Below are 15942 nucleotides of genomic sequence, written 5' to 3'. Positions count from 1 at the left end.
CAAAATAAATATGGCAGTAATGGTAGTTGGAAAACAAGCGTTAAAAACTTGTATAAATATTTTGGAAATATGCTCTAAAGGGCTTGCCGCCGTTGTGGCTCTTAGACCGATATTTAATAAAAAATAATAATAATCATCTATGAACAATTAATTAGATGCCGCCAAGTTTAGAATAATATCAGTAATACTATTTTTTTAAATTGCAAGTCATTCAAAATAAAGCTATAAAAATAATAGATATTAAACATTAAAAAATGCCTTCAAATACCAACAACTAAAGAACACTGACATTTTCATACCAGAAAATATTTCGCGAAACCACACTAACCCACTGATATCGTGTATTGGTTACTACGATAAAAACACCCTTAACTGTAAATATAAGCACAAAATGCCAAGGCACATATTGCTTTAGAGCATAGGTTCTCAAATTGTAATGCTGGATCCGATGGAATTTAGTGGGCGATGAAGAAGCCATGAAGGGCGATAGAGAAGTTGACAAAATGTTCAGAAAATAATGTTGTGCTAAAGTGTTTCAGGGATTTTATATTTATCTTTAAGTATTTTTTTTTGCATAAAATGTAATGCGTTTTAGGATATTTTTCACGAGGTAATTAAATTTTTTGTTGATGTTTAAAAATATATGCATAATGCTACGTATACAATTTGTTATTAAATAAGATAGAGTTTTCCAAAAATGGACGATGAAAAATGTTGTTGTTGAAAAGTGGGTGATGAGTCAATTAAGTTTGAACTAAAGAAAACATAGTAATGGCTCTAGATCTTCAGTGAAATATACTCAAATTTTCATTTAATTGATTGATTTTTTTACTTGAATAATAACCACCAAAGTTTCATTTTATATTCCTATTTTTATCAAATTTTAGCTAATAGCAAATTGTAAACATGAGAATGGTTATAAATTAGTAATATATAGTGTATATAATTATACCTTGTATGTTTATAGAATAAACGTATTTATAAAAAATAAATATAGTCCATTGTAGGAGCTAAGCGAACAGATTTGTTCATCATGTTTTAAAGATCATTTAACAGGCAATTTTGCAGTGCTTTAAAGCAGAAAGTTATGATTTCATAGGAATAATTATTATTAGAAAAGAAAACTGGAAACCTGAGAGAGCAAGAAATAAATGACAATATAGTAATTCCTCACTAATTATATGCGAAGGGAATGTTAACAGTACCAAATATTTAGATGTCCTTAATGTCATATGTAATTATCTATGACATTTCGAGTCATTTATATTAATAATATTAGCATTATAAATATCAAATAAATTGTAATAATTGTAAGTAAAGGCTACTCTTAGATTTAATGAAACTTTTATTGGGTTAACATATACCTTTCTTATATAGCTATTTATTGTAGTTATTAAATTTTTACTGAAATCCGACAATAGTTTTCCATTGTACTAGAACTTATACATATACACGCAAAAAAGAAACCGTCCGCGAGTGTTGTGATACGTCTAAAACGTACATCTTAAAAGCTTACTTTGGGGCCAGACTCGAGAGCTTTCCAACCGGAGCTTTGTGTCCTTTACGAAACGCTCTCCGACGTGTGTAAGTAGCGCTGACGGATTGTCGGAAACTGCGGAAATAATGGATGATTTTTATTCTTCACTTTTCAAAGGCAAACATATGCGCGTCTGTATATGTATACATATAAAATACATACATACGTACAAAGTATGTTAGCAAACAATAATATGTACGCTAAGAACGGTAAATAAAGTTTTCCATAAAAGTTTTCCAGCAAGCATTAAGCCTTGGTCGTACATGCGAAAAGCAGCGTTATGAGAGTAGTGAGTGGAAAGTGTCGGTCCGTAATACAGCATCTTTGCAATACGCCATCGTTTGCTCTCTCTTTTCCTCTTTGATATTTTCCAAAGTACCTATCTCGCTCGCTGACGAAAATCGATGGAATCTCCGCGTGTCGTTAAATTGCGCGACCTGAAAGTTTAACAACGAAGCGATCGTATATATTTACAAAATAAAAATATCAATTTAGGTACATAATAATATTTAATATTTATTTAATTAATACTCGTTGTAAAAATATAAATAAAAAATAAATTATGATATTTCTTAAAATTTTTACTTACGTTTAATGCATTGTTTATTTTTTTATGTAAATATAAATAAACATTTGTAATCAATAGCGTATATTATCCGGGAAGACCTGGCTGTGTTGGATGTTGCGCCGCGCATGCGTGAACCGCGCCATAGCTTCGCTGCGATTGGTCGAATATGATGTCATCGGGAAACTCTCCCCCAGCGCGCGTCAAACGTTAGCGCGTGGCACCCCCTAGAAGTGATTCATAACGAAGTTACTACGCGCTGAATGAACGCGAGTTCGTTGAACTAGTTCATGAAGTTAAATAATTATTTGCATTATTGCTATTTAATAAACCGAATTTTCATCTTAAAAATAAAATAAAACGTAAAATTAATATTTCATTCAGTGTTGATTTATAGCTGCCTTTTTAAATATATTATCCATTTAAAATTATAATTATAAATATGATTCATACTAATTTCTATTTTTTATTATTGAGTGCATCAAAAAATAATCTATATTTATTTATTAATTTAAATTAAATTAATATCGTCGTAACCTAACAGATTTCCCCAATAATTGTATTATTTCAATACACAAAAAATATATATACATATAATTAAAATAATACATATAAAAAAGCAAACAAAAAAAATCATAAAATAGCAAAATTAAATGATACGAACCGGACCAACTCCTCGTAGCTGACATTAAACAGGTCAATGTGCAATGCCAGCGTATTAAGGAGCCGGATAGCGACGGCAAGGGCAGACGTCCTAGCCCCAACGTCAGCAAAAGAGGACGCAATCGTGGTTCTTAAAGACGTTCTGGAACCCAAAACTGGAATTCCTCGAGAATAGACGACATTGTCGACAGGACCTTTCAGTAATTTAAAGAAATGCTTAGTATACTTAGTATACTTTCTGCAAGAACTCACCGAATCGTGTCCTAACGCTCCTAAAAAAGGCGCTGGGATGTAAAAACGGACAATAACCATTTTTTAAAGGTTTAGTAAAAACTTTTTTTGAATCTTTTGTTACTAAAAATAAATATCTGTTTTTTCGGGGATTCTAAATTATAGATCCCGATTCAAGAATGCTACGAACTAAGGTGTCATAGATGACGCGAATAACTGAAGGATCGGCAAAGTGAAAGGCGTTCCTCATAACAAAGCCGAGCATCTTTAAAGATTTATCGCAGGGGTCGTGCATGTGTAGAGAGAACCTCCACTTGCTCTCAAAAATGATTTCGAGATCTTTATTGGGAGTTTTTATAGTCAAAATCTTCCCACTGAGAACGTAGGAGTAAACCGAGAAAATGACACAGTATGCCACTTTCCGACACTTTCATGATCGAATGAATTGATACAATTTTAAATTATCTGTTTACATAAGAAAACTTGAGTTTGAATACTCGAATTTATAACTGCCGTATTACAAATAACATAAAGAGCAGAGGGCCCAGGTTGGACCCATGAGGAACACCCGAAGGGATGAAATATTCTTTCGACAATCGGCCGCCATAGGTTAGTAACGATCGCTCAAATAACTCGAGAATAACCGAGTTAAATCATCCGAGCAACCGATATTAAAATTTTTTTTTAATAATAACCCATGATAAACATTGTCGAAGGCCTTCTCAAAATCGGTATATACAACGCCTACTTGAATTGTTGTATATATGTATGTATGATTGTTGAAAATAATTATTTTTAGATATTATACATAGGTCTAAGTAACACATATTAGATACTGTACATATTTAAAATAATTTGGCAATAAATTTAGCCTAGCTCAGTAACAATAATTAAAAAAATAAATTTAATTTTGTATTTGTGTCTTTTTAAAACGGCACGTATTAAACACAGATTTAGGCGTTTATTATATTTTACAAATACTTTTGACTATGATTCTCGATTATTTTAAAAATGAAGTGCACATTTTTTTTTCAGTTCATTAAAAATAGTATTTTTTAAATATTGCTCTAAGATCAAAGTAGTTAGTCATTCATTGGCATTCAACATTCTTTATAATTAAAATAACGTAAATAAATATTTTTTGAGGTAAATGACACAACTGAATAAAAAAAATAATTTCTATTTATATTTAAGTATGCAGATGACATTGACGCTATAGGCTATATATATTAAAAATATTTTTCATAGCTAACAATCGATAGATGTCACTATGTAGGATCTAGCTTATTAAACAAATGTTTTTAATGATATTCATCCATAATATTGGGAAAATCTAGGAAAACTTAATCTGTGATAACTGAATGATATTTATTATTCACTACTTCAAATCTCATAGATACGATAGAAATTAAGAAACAATAGAGTTCATATAAGATTTAAACCTAGGTTTTTCTGCTTTTAGACATCAAACTATACCACTGATCTATTTTGTTGTTATAATATAAAATATGAATAAAAAAGCATCGAATGCCTAAATTATAACCCAAAATTACTACTACATCTTAATTTATAAATAGTAATTATTTACATATATGCCTTTTTGATTTTAGTTTACGTTATTAAGGTGCAAATTATATCTTATTCTCACATACACGAGGCGTTCAATAAATTAAAGTCAACTCAAGGTATAGATGTCGTAACAATAAGATTGTAAAAAGTAAATTTTAAAAAGGCACACAAAGACCTATAAAATATGAAATAATTTTACATTGAATATATAGTAAATATTAAAAAATAAATACTTAAAATTATCCCAAAAAACGGTTTTTGAGTTAGCCCTTAATATTCTCAACGTTAATGAAATATAAACACATAAACTGGCTGGGTTAAAACCAAAGGAAAAGATTGAAAATATATTTTAGAAGCAGTTAAAAGTAGGTGTAGCAATCAAAATTAGTTTTGGTTTCTGAATATTGATAAAGAACGATTGTTTCTAAATATTGATAAAGAAAGAAAAAATCAGCGATTGCCTTATTCAAGATTATTATACTTGCGTTGGGTTCTGGTACGCTGGATATCAATTTCATAAACCATACTATTAATTCTTGTATATAGTATATATCCTTTAAACGGAATCGAATATAAACTCGATTTATTCGATACTAGCGCGAGCTGCGTACGTTATCACACATGGCTGAGCCCCGGCACCCCCATGCCGGCGGCCCAGGGGGTGCTTCCCCCAGATTGAGAGTCGATTTTCCTACCCCCCCTAGGATGATGTCATCACCGGGCCGCCAGTCGACCCGCGGCTTTCCCGAGGGGAGCTCGCTCCCCTCCAAGACACAGCTCTTGTATTGTACACACACATCAGGTGACGTTCTGAAGCCAAACATTTCGACTATCACTGGTGATAATGTGTAGTGACACATAAACAGTATTCAGTATAAGTGATTCTGCCGAGAGACGAGTGAAATAGGCGATTTTGGTCCTTTTACGTCATCGGAAGCTGGTGCTCCTGTTCGTCTCCTTTATCAGCCGTCAAGTAGAAGGTACGTCACAGGCCAATGCTCTAATGCTCACTATGCGTGTATTTTACATAGGGTGGTTGAAAATCTGAAAATAGTAAAATGTTTTCGTATGAAAATATAGTGAATCTCACATGTCTATGACGTATTTTAAATATTGTTATAAGATAATGTTCTGACATACTATGATTTTTGGGTTTTCAATTTTTAAGCACTACTATTAAATTGATTTGATAAAAAAAAAAGTATAAATTGCACGTTTTTTATCACATTTTTTTCTATTGTGAAACAAAGAAATACTATTAAATTTATTTGAATTTATAATTATATTTTGTTAGTAATAACAAAAGTATAAATTTAACGGTTTTTTCATATTTTTTTGTTGTGTAATAAAGAAATAAACAAAGTATATTTGGTTTAAAAAATAATTTATTAGGAGATAATTTAAAAGTCATTTAACATTTTGATATCATCTTTGCTACAATGTTATTGTTTAATATCGGTAAACTAGGAAAATAAAGTACGTGATGTGTTAAAATATTTATTTTATGTTTTTTTCTGAATAGAAATAATATTTAAAATTCGTATACGTGATATTAAAAAACCGAAGGATACTTTTAATGAAATATCTTGTGAATTCCTAATGCTATGCATATAGTGAGCAAAGTTATAGTGGGTAGTTATACTTTATATGGAATCTTAGATATTAAATTAACGAAAATGCTTAAAAAAAATATTTTTACTTTTAAGATACATTCATGTTATGATACAGATAATATGTATATTTTTACAAATATGAACATGTTTATTTTAGAATGACATTTGATTAACACAAATGTTGCATATCTTACTACTCAAAATATGTAAGTTCTTTGTAGTCAAATTTTTAAATTATATTTTATGTATCTTTTTGCATTTAAGATCATATAAATAATTTCTTAAAATCCTTTGTCACTATTTCACATTTTACATATTTCCCCCATTTACATAAATTACTTTTACTATATACCATTATTAACAAAATTAAGTTTTTCTGATAGATAGATGATTTAATGACTATAAACATGTTTAATTGTACAGTTTCAGTTTTAAAATAAAGTATATCTTATTTTATTATATATGCATATAATTTAAACACTGCTCCTTTTGTGTTCTCCATAAAAAAAATGACGAAAAGCTTGTAAATACATAGAATAAATAATTTATTTTTATTTCATGCTATGCAAATATTGCTATATTTTATTCCTTGGCAAAATTAAAACTGTTTTAACCTTGTTCTTCTTATAATTCATATATGTAACGTTTTATAAAAGTATATAGTAGATAGATATTTTCCTGTAAAAATTGGTAACCCGCAGAATATTTTTTTTAAGATCCGTAGCTTTAAAGAACTGATATGCTTTTAATTTTCTGATTCCTTAATAATGTTAAAATAAACATTATTTACAGTATAACAATTGCACCGTAGAGTTCATAAGAAATTAACGTATAAAGTATAGTTTTTTAACGCTCCTGTACATTTATATTTGTCATTGCTCTTAATGTGTATTTATTGAGCTAATTATACTAATTTGGGTCTGGCAATGGTTCATTCATGTGTTTTAATAGTTATTCAAGCTATTCTATAATGAAAAATAATAATATAAATAAAAGACTGGCTTATCATTGATGATAAATTAATTTATGAATGAAATATTATCGCAGTGATCGTTTCTTGTAAATAATTTATTATTAATTTATTACAGCGTAATTCAGAAACTTTTCGCAAAGTTTTTATGTATTAATAAATCACATCTAGATGATGCTGTTATTATTTCCCATAGTATTTTACGCCCACCCTGTATAGGTATATATACACAAAAATGATAATTTATGTTAATACGTTTTATTTAGTCATGGCACACGCAAAACGGTGCTTTTGTATTCGTTTATGAAACGCGGTTAGGAATTAGGTTGTCGTGAACTTATCGGGCATGAGTCATTCATTCAACGTATACCATGACAGCTGAAAGAATTTTCCGGCTAGTAGAAAATATGATATAAAATAATACCACGTATTATAAACAGTGTTACGCACACGTCGGAACAGACACGCGACGTATTGACATATAGTTAATGATTATTTTTTATCGCTGATTAATGCGCAAAATGTGTATGTATATATATATATAAATATAATTATGAAAACAAGTAACACAAACATCGTTAGTAGAAAACGAGAAAGCTTCTCGGATTCGTCCTCGGCGAGAATTCTCTTAACGAGATAATGAGAACTTTGCGTCATCAAAGAGATCGGTTGCAGGGTAGACTTTAGAGATTAAAGCATCAAAAAGTAATTTGCAAATTTATAATTAGTTACCCATTATATATGTATATACTACGTATGTAGCAAGTTTATCTGTAAAATAGAGTGTTAGAGATTAGTATTGTAGATTATTGATTAAGCTTGGTTAAGAAGCGTTTTCGTTATATTGTATTATATAATAGTAAAATATCGTGGATTACTTGATTTTAATATATAATATAATGATTTTATGAGTGGTTCTTTTTTTAAGTATTAACTTAAAGTTCGATCAATATTATATACATTTTATGTATTATAAATATTATTAAAACTAAACCAATAAATTTTTAATTGATTTTATTTGATCACTTGATTTGAAAAATTAAGAAAACTACAGTTAGTCGTAATTGAAAATATATTCGTAGACAAACGTTACATCAATCAAAAATAATTAGTTTTTTTTTATATTTTTATTATTATAGTTGTAAAATACTTAAAATACTATTTGATATTTATCTACATTTTAATGATCATATTTATCTATAAATTTTATTTAATTTTTCGAAGAACTCTAAAATTCGTACTACGCACTTTTCTTGATAAATTCAAATTTGCAATTAGATTACAGTATACAGCATCAACTCCTATCTGGTCATTTAATTATTTTTGTCAAATATTAGAATGCGTATAAAATAAATTCCTTAGATACATTCATTATAAGTTTAACTTTACATTTTTAATTTATTAGTAGATTATAAGATTTGATAATTACATACCTAATAACATATTTAAGTGTCCTAAATTAATCTATATATTTATTATTATTAAAAAAATACTGACCGACAAAATTAATTTTATATCGATCATAAAAATAGCAATTATGCTGTGAATTAGATTTTTTCGGCCTGTATGTTATTAACACTTGTCTAATTTTAGCAAGTGATTTTGATTGACTATAGTGTGTGTACTTTTTTATATATATATATCTTAAATTTTTGTTGCTGTATAAGGCTTAAATAAATTAATATATTTTTTCTCTTTTATTACACAATCTGTCCATTGACAATAAGTGATTTTTGTAACTATTTTTTTCTCTTTTCCTTTAGTTAATAAGATCAAGGGAAAAAGAATAGCACTTTGGAATAACTTTTATTAAATTATAATTAACTGTTAAATTTAATCTGTTAGCATCAGGAATTTTATAAACATCTTAAAATTAATGTCGTTTGGTTATTGACCGCAATACAACGATAATATGTACTCGAAATTAAACATTGATAGAAAGTACAGGTACATTAACTTCTATGTGACCTATGTGCCACCCTGCTTATGCTTATCATCATATTCATATTCAGCCTTTATAATCTAATATAGTATGCAATATGTGCATGGTCTTCTTCTATGGCTTCTTCGCCTTACAATATTGCCTTTCACAAAAATGCACCAAGATTATGGATTGTGTATTATATGTAGGATAAAGTACAAAAGGCGAGGAGTAAACTAATTTGTATCAATTTACCGAAAAGCCCTCGTACACTTTGTTCGGCGCGAAGAAATGTTGTTGTTGAAAGAAAAAAATTCAATACAGCATCTTGCATCTGCCCTCTGGTAAACGTATCAAATTTTACATTAACCATCATACCCCTTCAAATATGCACACGCGTAACTAACCGTGAGCCCTCTTTTGCCTCCTATCCGCCCCTCACACCCTTTTCATCCAACGTCAGAGATCAATAACCAGTATTTGGCTCATTGTTGGCAATCGAGACATTTACGCACATACCTTTATATTATAATTCAATCATAATATTTCTTATACAATTGTGTTTATTAAATTTAAAAACATTTTTGAGCTGAGAAAAATATATTGTGGAAGCACACAAAGTGGAAAAAGAGGTTTTGGTATTTTTAAATATTCGTGGGTAAAAATAGCTTTTTGCTAATCCACCTACCAAATTTGCTTACCCCTGAAGTGTCCGTCACGAGAGTGGACACGTGTACATATCTGTTGCCGGTCATAACGTACATCCGACCGGTCGGTAGAGCGACTACCACTTTAGTTTAATGCTTCCCGCAATTTTAATGAAGACTCCATAACAATTTGGGAATTCGCACGTTGTCCGAAATTGGCGGGGGCTCAAATTGAAATAATTATCGTCGACTTTGCCACAGTGCTATATGTATATATTGTACGTATGCATAAAGATATGAATTGTTGCTTATTTGAGAGTTCCTAAATTAAAATTTTAGGGATTGGGGAAAACTAATTTAGTAATATAAAATAAACAGCTTTATTAGATTAGCTATAAACGTTGGTTTTTAAACGAATTGCTATATGTTTTAAATGAAAATATGAGGCGTTTTATTAAAAAAGTGACCTGAGCTTCTCATGGTTCCCATAATATCGTTTATAGTTATACATTGGAAAATTCGACAGAAATAAAACGCGGTTAGTTGTAAGCAAAGTTCATTTGCATTGACTTATTTATTCTCTTCAGGCGGTTTTAATTCTCAATTCGCATTATTTTCCATATAAAAATAAATAATTCACTTAATGGTAATAAAACTAACTTAAAATAATCATAAAAAAAATATGTTGCAATGTCACAAGGTGAGCATTTAAAATATGTATCATACGACATACGACAAATTTCTGATGCCTGTTCTTCTTGGGAGGTCCAACTCTGGAAAAATCGTAGTAAGAATATAAAAGTGAAAACCGATTTCAAATAATGAATCTGAACTGAATTGAGATGTATCTATATACTGATGTATTTCAGGTATAAGTTCCTTTAGCGCTTTTTATACATAGTATACAATAAATAAATGGAGCGGAACATTGCCTTCAAAAGTACCCAATTTCTACGTAGTACTTTCACTATAAACATTATTATTCAAAGGGACAGATTGTAGTTTTTTGACGCTGCTCCGTTTGTGTTAAAATTTGATTGCAAATTATTGTTTTGAACGCTTAAAAATATTAGACATGAGAGAAAATATTCAACTAATATAAATTAGTAGCAGTCAATTTAGGTATTCGATCTGAAAATTCAGATCGAATACCTAAGGACCAGGAAATATTTTTTAAAATATGACCCAGAAAATATTTTTTAAAATATGTCATTTCAGTAAAATCATATCAAAATACATTTTCGGCAGTAGATATATATTTTTATTAGTGAAAATATAAATTATCTGGCAGGTGTTTCTATGTGTAGTAATATATATTTATATACTTACATTATTTATTAACATCCGATGTATAAAAGATACAGCGAATGTGTATTTTTTTTATATCAAAAGTTCAAATACGTATTCACCAGTAGATATATATTTCTGCTAGAAAAATATAATTTAACTAAAAGGCGCTAATATGCTGCTTTAAAATGTCTATGAAACTCAATTTGACAGTTGCGAAACGAACATTTGCTTTTTAAACCCAAGCCCAAACTAATTATAGTTTTAGAACTTTCATTATGTCAAGTCCAAAATACAAACTCATCTCTCAGGTGACACTCAGACACTGCATCTCCTATATTGCTCCACAATTTGTCTGCATTTCGTTATTACATTATGTTTTATATTATAAGCTTCCAATATAAGAGGGCTGATTAAAGTATATGCAAACCAAATTTTGGTCAATAGGAGAGCGCAAAAGCAATTATCACTTCTCAGAAGGCAAAAATTCACGGCAAAAGCAATAAAATCGTGTTGGTGCCGTCGCAGTGGGAACGCTCGGTAACGAGCGTTCCCACTGCGACGGCGACGGCACGATTTTATTGCTTTTGACGTGGATTTTTGACTTCTGAGAAGGGATAATTGTTTTTTGCGATCTCCTATTGGGCAAAATTTGGTTTAGATGTGCTTTTTTCGATTCTTACTCGTAGTATTGTTATAATAAGTCCTAATTTAAACGCTTGATAATGATCTGTATCGTAAAACTGAGCAGCAATTAATTATCAAGTTAATATTATGAGTAGAAATTTTTATTTCTTTTTAATGCCCAATTAAAATTATTTCAGAAAATATGTCGCAATGGTGGCTAATTTTTATATTTATTTGTAGCATAAAAAGGGTTAGCCAGTACATATTATTATTTATTCAAGAAATTATATTACGATGTTAAAAAATATATTAAACGACATTTTTGTCATGAGGCTCAGAATCGTTGTTTTCCCAGGGCTCGGGTTTGCTATCGGCGGCCCCGATGCCACACAACATATAGCAGCGAATTAACCCATGCGTGTATTTTTGATCTAATGTCGATTTTTTTTATCAAAGTGCTAGCTTAACATGCTCATTTGCTCATACGCTCGGTGGTGAGTTTAGATAGTTTGATTTTGTATGTTTTAAACTTATGTAAAAAATATTTAAAATACCTATTGTAAAAATTTGTCTAATTTTTCTCAGCAAATTAACAAAATTCTACCTTAAATATTATAACAAGATATTCTTAATAATTTTCAATGCTAAATTAAAATATTTTGTATGGAATATGATTTCAGAAAATATGTCGCAACGGTGGCTTATTTTTATCAGGGCAATCAGGGCTCGGGTTTAATCTCGGCTGCTCTGATTACTGGTAGATAATATTTATTTACACAAAAATTAAATTACCCAATAAATAAGATCTTAAATATAATATTATTTAAAACAGACAATAAAGCTTTATGATTATGCCACTTTTATATAGTCCGTTTAATAAAAGTTTTTAAAAGAAAATTGATATTGTTTTTATACTTACTACTTTAATCGCACAATTAAAGAACGATCCAAATAGTAAACTTTCTAATAAGATTGATTAAAATACAGATCAAAGTCGTTTTTTGCTTCATTTCACATATACATATATATGTGTTTTCGAAGGATTTATTGGGTTCTTTTTTTGAAATTTTCTTTCATGGCTCGGCTTTATGTGCGATATTGGTTTTCTCGTCCGGCTTTCGAAATTGGCAACGTTCTTGTTGAGAGCAAATAGGCCTTGAGGGTCCGAGCGTACGGCAAGAGGTCAGAATTTTATTTCTGGCACGATCATAAAATCTCAGGTAGAAAAAGTAAAAACATAACCACCCTAATTTCGAAACGCGTGCCGCTCGGACTTTATGGTTTGCGTTTTCGTGAATCGGCTTCGAATACTTCTGCTTCAGCGCCATATGTGCGTACATTGTAAATATTTTATATAATATAATACATCGGAACTAAAAGAGAACCTATTGCATTGAATTGCTTTTTGAAGAGGTATTGTATTTCTTCAAAATATCATGTTTTATAATGGATCATAAAATTGATAATGAAGAATCTATGTTTAATATATTACCAACACTTTTTTATAATTTTTTTCATTCTATATCTGTAACTAGATAATACCATTTTTTAACTTATTACTATTTAGAAGTATTTATAATGTGAATAATTAATAATCGCAATGAGCAATGGTTGAATAATATGGAAGATTATTAATACCGTTTATTCCAATTCTATAAATTTTATTACGACATAATATTGCGTTTGCGCGTTTTTATGGCAAGAGAATGGGTTTCTAGTCTTTTTATTAGTTTTTAAGCACAGTATTAAATTTAACTACAATGGTACACAATATAGTTTAATTGTAACTTAGATTTAAGAAACATTTTTAGTGCATTTCTACACTAAAAGCAATAAGACATTTTTATTCTGAAACATTATATTTTTATCTTGTACTATAAGAAACACATTGTGTTAAGAAATTACTTGTCTTACTTTATAGTGTTTTCAATCAATTTTACTTATGATTGGGAAATTAAAAAAAAATTAAATAAAACATAAATACACTCTCTTTACAGCCATGTTTTTTAGGCTCTTTTATATTTGTTGGCTATTTTAAAATTATACGATAGGAAAATAAGCAATTAACAATAAAACAGTAAAAATGGATGTTAATAAGATTTTATAAGTAAAATATGATTCAATCTTATATATAAAAAAAAACACTTTAAAAATTAAATCAGTAATATTATTAAACATTCTCTACAAATATTAAATGAAACTTTACCTCTGCTTGAAATACTTCAGCCTGGGAATTTCGTCCTTTATTGTACGTAGTATGTGACCTTAAATTTCAGCTTAGTTGTCCAAATTTACCTTTCAAGGTTAAATTTATATATTTTTTATATATATTAAATTATTAATTCAATCTAATTTTCATCCGTAAACCATATTTTTACAAATTGCTGTTGATTTGAATATCTCGGTTCGGTGATCATTGCTCAAATTGCTCAAATCGATCGCTCACAAGGCGATTGCTCATACGAATATTACTCGTACATCATTCACACGGTTTTTTATTATCATTATTAATATTTTTTTGTATAATGATCTCATCTAAATATTTCACTTATTTAAAAAAAATATTTATGAATAAAAGTATATTTTTTTTATCTATGTAGACAAAATTTCTTCCTTTATTATTTCATATTAATTTATGTAATAAAAATTTTATATTACATTGACTTCCTTTAACAAACGACTTTAACTCTTCATTACGCTAATGTTATAATCAGATCGTCGATACAAAACGGGCCGCGCTCTTGAATAATGTATTCGTGACACGAATTCGAGGCGGGTCTCTGTTTTTTTTCTTTTGCTCCAAGGCTCACCCAGATCTTGGGCGAGCTTTGAGCCCAACAAAGGTGAAGCGAAGGTGGTATGCAGATTAGTCCGTGGCCAGAAATAGAAACGTGTGAGTCACCCACCCCGCACTGGGAGGGTGGCTCCTCTTGATTACGCCCAGAAACCCCGAACCGAATTTATATTTACGCCCCATTCGCCCCGTAACATTATTTCGGCTTTGATGCTTATACTGTTATGGTAATGCAGGCCGTAAACAAAGAATCCTAACTAGAGTACGTAACGGATTTCGGTATGAGAAAATTTAGACAATTTCTGGACCATCCAGTTTTAGTGCACGTACCGCATTGCATCAAGAATGCGGATAGGATTATTGAAAAATCAGTGATGGTCTAGTTTCATAATTTACTTTAATGCTCAAGCTTAATAAGTTAAACAAAGGGAGAATTTCCTTTGGCGGTCGCCTCTTGGGAAATTACGCTTGACTTTAACGCCTCGGCCATGATGAAAAAATTAATTAACAATTTGGGCGCTGCTTCTCATTTATATTTTGTGTAAATTTCAGCTTTACATGCTGTAAAAATAATAAATATTATTACTTTACATTTTTAAAATTGAATACATTATATATGTAAACATAATTTCTAGATTAAATAAAGATTATAACCTGATGTTTGATGTAAATATGTGATTATATGGTATTTTATCCTAAACATTTATTTAATTTTTTTTTTATAAAATCACCCTAGTGTTTTATTAAAAGTAGTTGATATTTATAGCTATGCCTTAAAATGCCATAACAACATAAAACAATGAAGTGCATAGTATTGTTTATTGATACACCAAATCAAAACAATTCAAGGCATTTAAGATAAATTAACATTGTATGATAAAGCTATCGATAAGCTAAATCACGTGTTTTTATTAGTAAGTTGTAAATTAAATATAATGCAGATTTTTTAAAACTGTCCAAACTATCTATTTTAAGTAGTTTGTCACTGATTTTATTATTAGATTTTAGGCAATTTTAGGCAATTTTGTCTGCGGGAAAGGTTGCAGCTTAAATTTTCTATAATTCAAAGGGGTATTGGTGATTGATTATGTTTAAAATAATCCATTGATATGTAGTAATGCTAATTTTAACTTATTGAAGAAACTGAGATTCTTTAAAAAAAGTGTTTTTCTTGGAATAATGAGCTAGAAGCTGTGGAATGCTGTCATTTTTAGGGATTGATAATAAACAAATTTATATCTCTTTACATCAAAAATATACTGAAATATTTATTGTTACCATATTATTAGCGTTTTTTTACCGTATTAAAATGTCCAAGAATTCACACAGAATTTATTTTAAAATGTGTTTTAAGCATGTTTGGCATTCTTCACACACTATCATATTTAGATGAAGTGTGTTAATAGGTATTTTTTGTAGTTTTTTTATTTGAGTAAGAAGGTATTTAGCCATTAACAAAATGTACCAATATATTATATTTGCTTCTGATTTTTATATCTGCGATTTAACTTATTTTAT

At 29.4% G+C, this 15942-nt stretch overlaps 1 protein-coding gene across 2 annotated transcripts in view; it reads left to right on the top strand.

Annotated features, from left to right (window-relative positions):
- The window catches only part of csw (protein tyrosine phosphatase non-receptor type corkscrew), a 284151-nt gene that overhangs the window by 161579 nt on the left and 106630 nt on the right, over positions 1–15942 (top strand). Inside the window, exon 1 of one of the 2 annotated variants that reach the window (XM_088198460.1) lies at positions 5293–5545. The exons of the other annotated variant lie outside the window; for it this stretch is intronic. The gene's annotated coding sequence lies outside the window, so the exon portion shown is untranslated. Of the gene's footprint in view, positions 1–5292; positions 5546–15942 lie in introns of those variants that run through there. 2 annotated transcript variants of the gene reach the window in all.

This window comes from Plectrocnemia conspersa, unplaced genomic scaffold, assembly GCF_051122295.1.
Source record: "Plectrocnemia conspersa isolate PC_06_02 unplaced genomic scaffold, ASM5112229v1 ptg000001l, whole genome shotgun sequence".
In the NCBI taxonomy this organism is placed as follows: domain Eukaryota; kingdom Metazoa; phylum Arthropoda; class Insecta; order Trichoptera; family Polycentropodidae; genus Plectrocnemia; species Plectrocnemia conspersa.
Note: the sequence above shows the minus strand (reverse complement) of the source record. Positions and strands in the feature narration are given on the sequence as shown.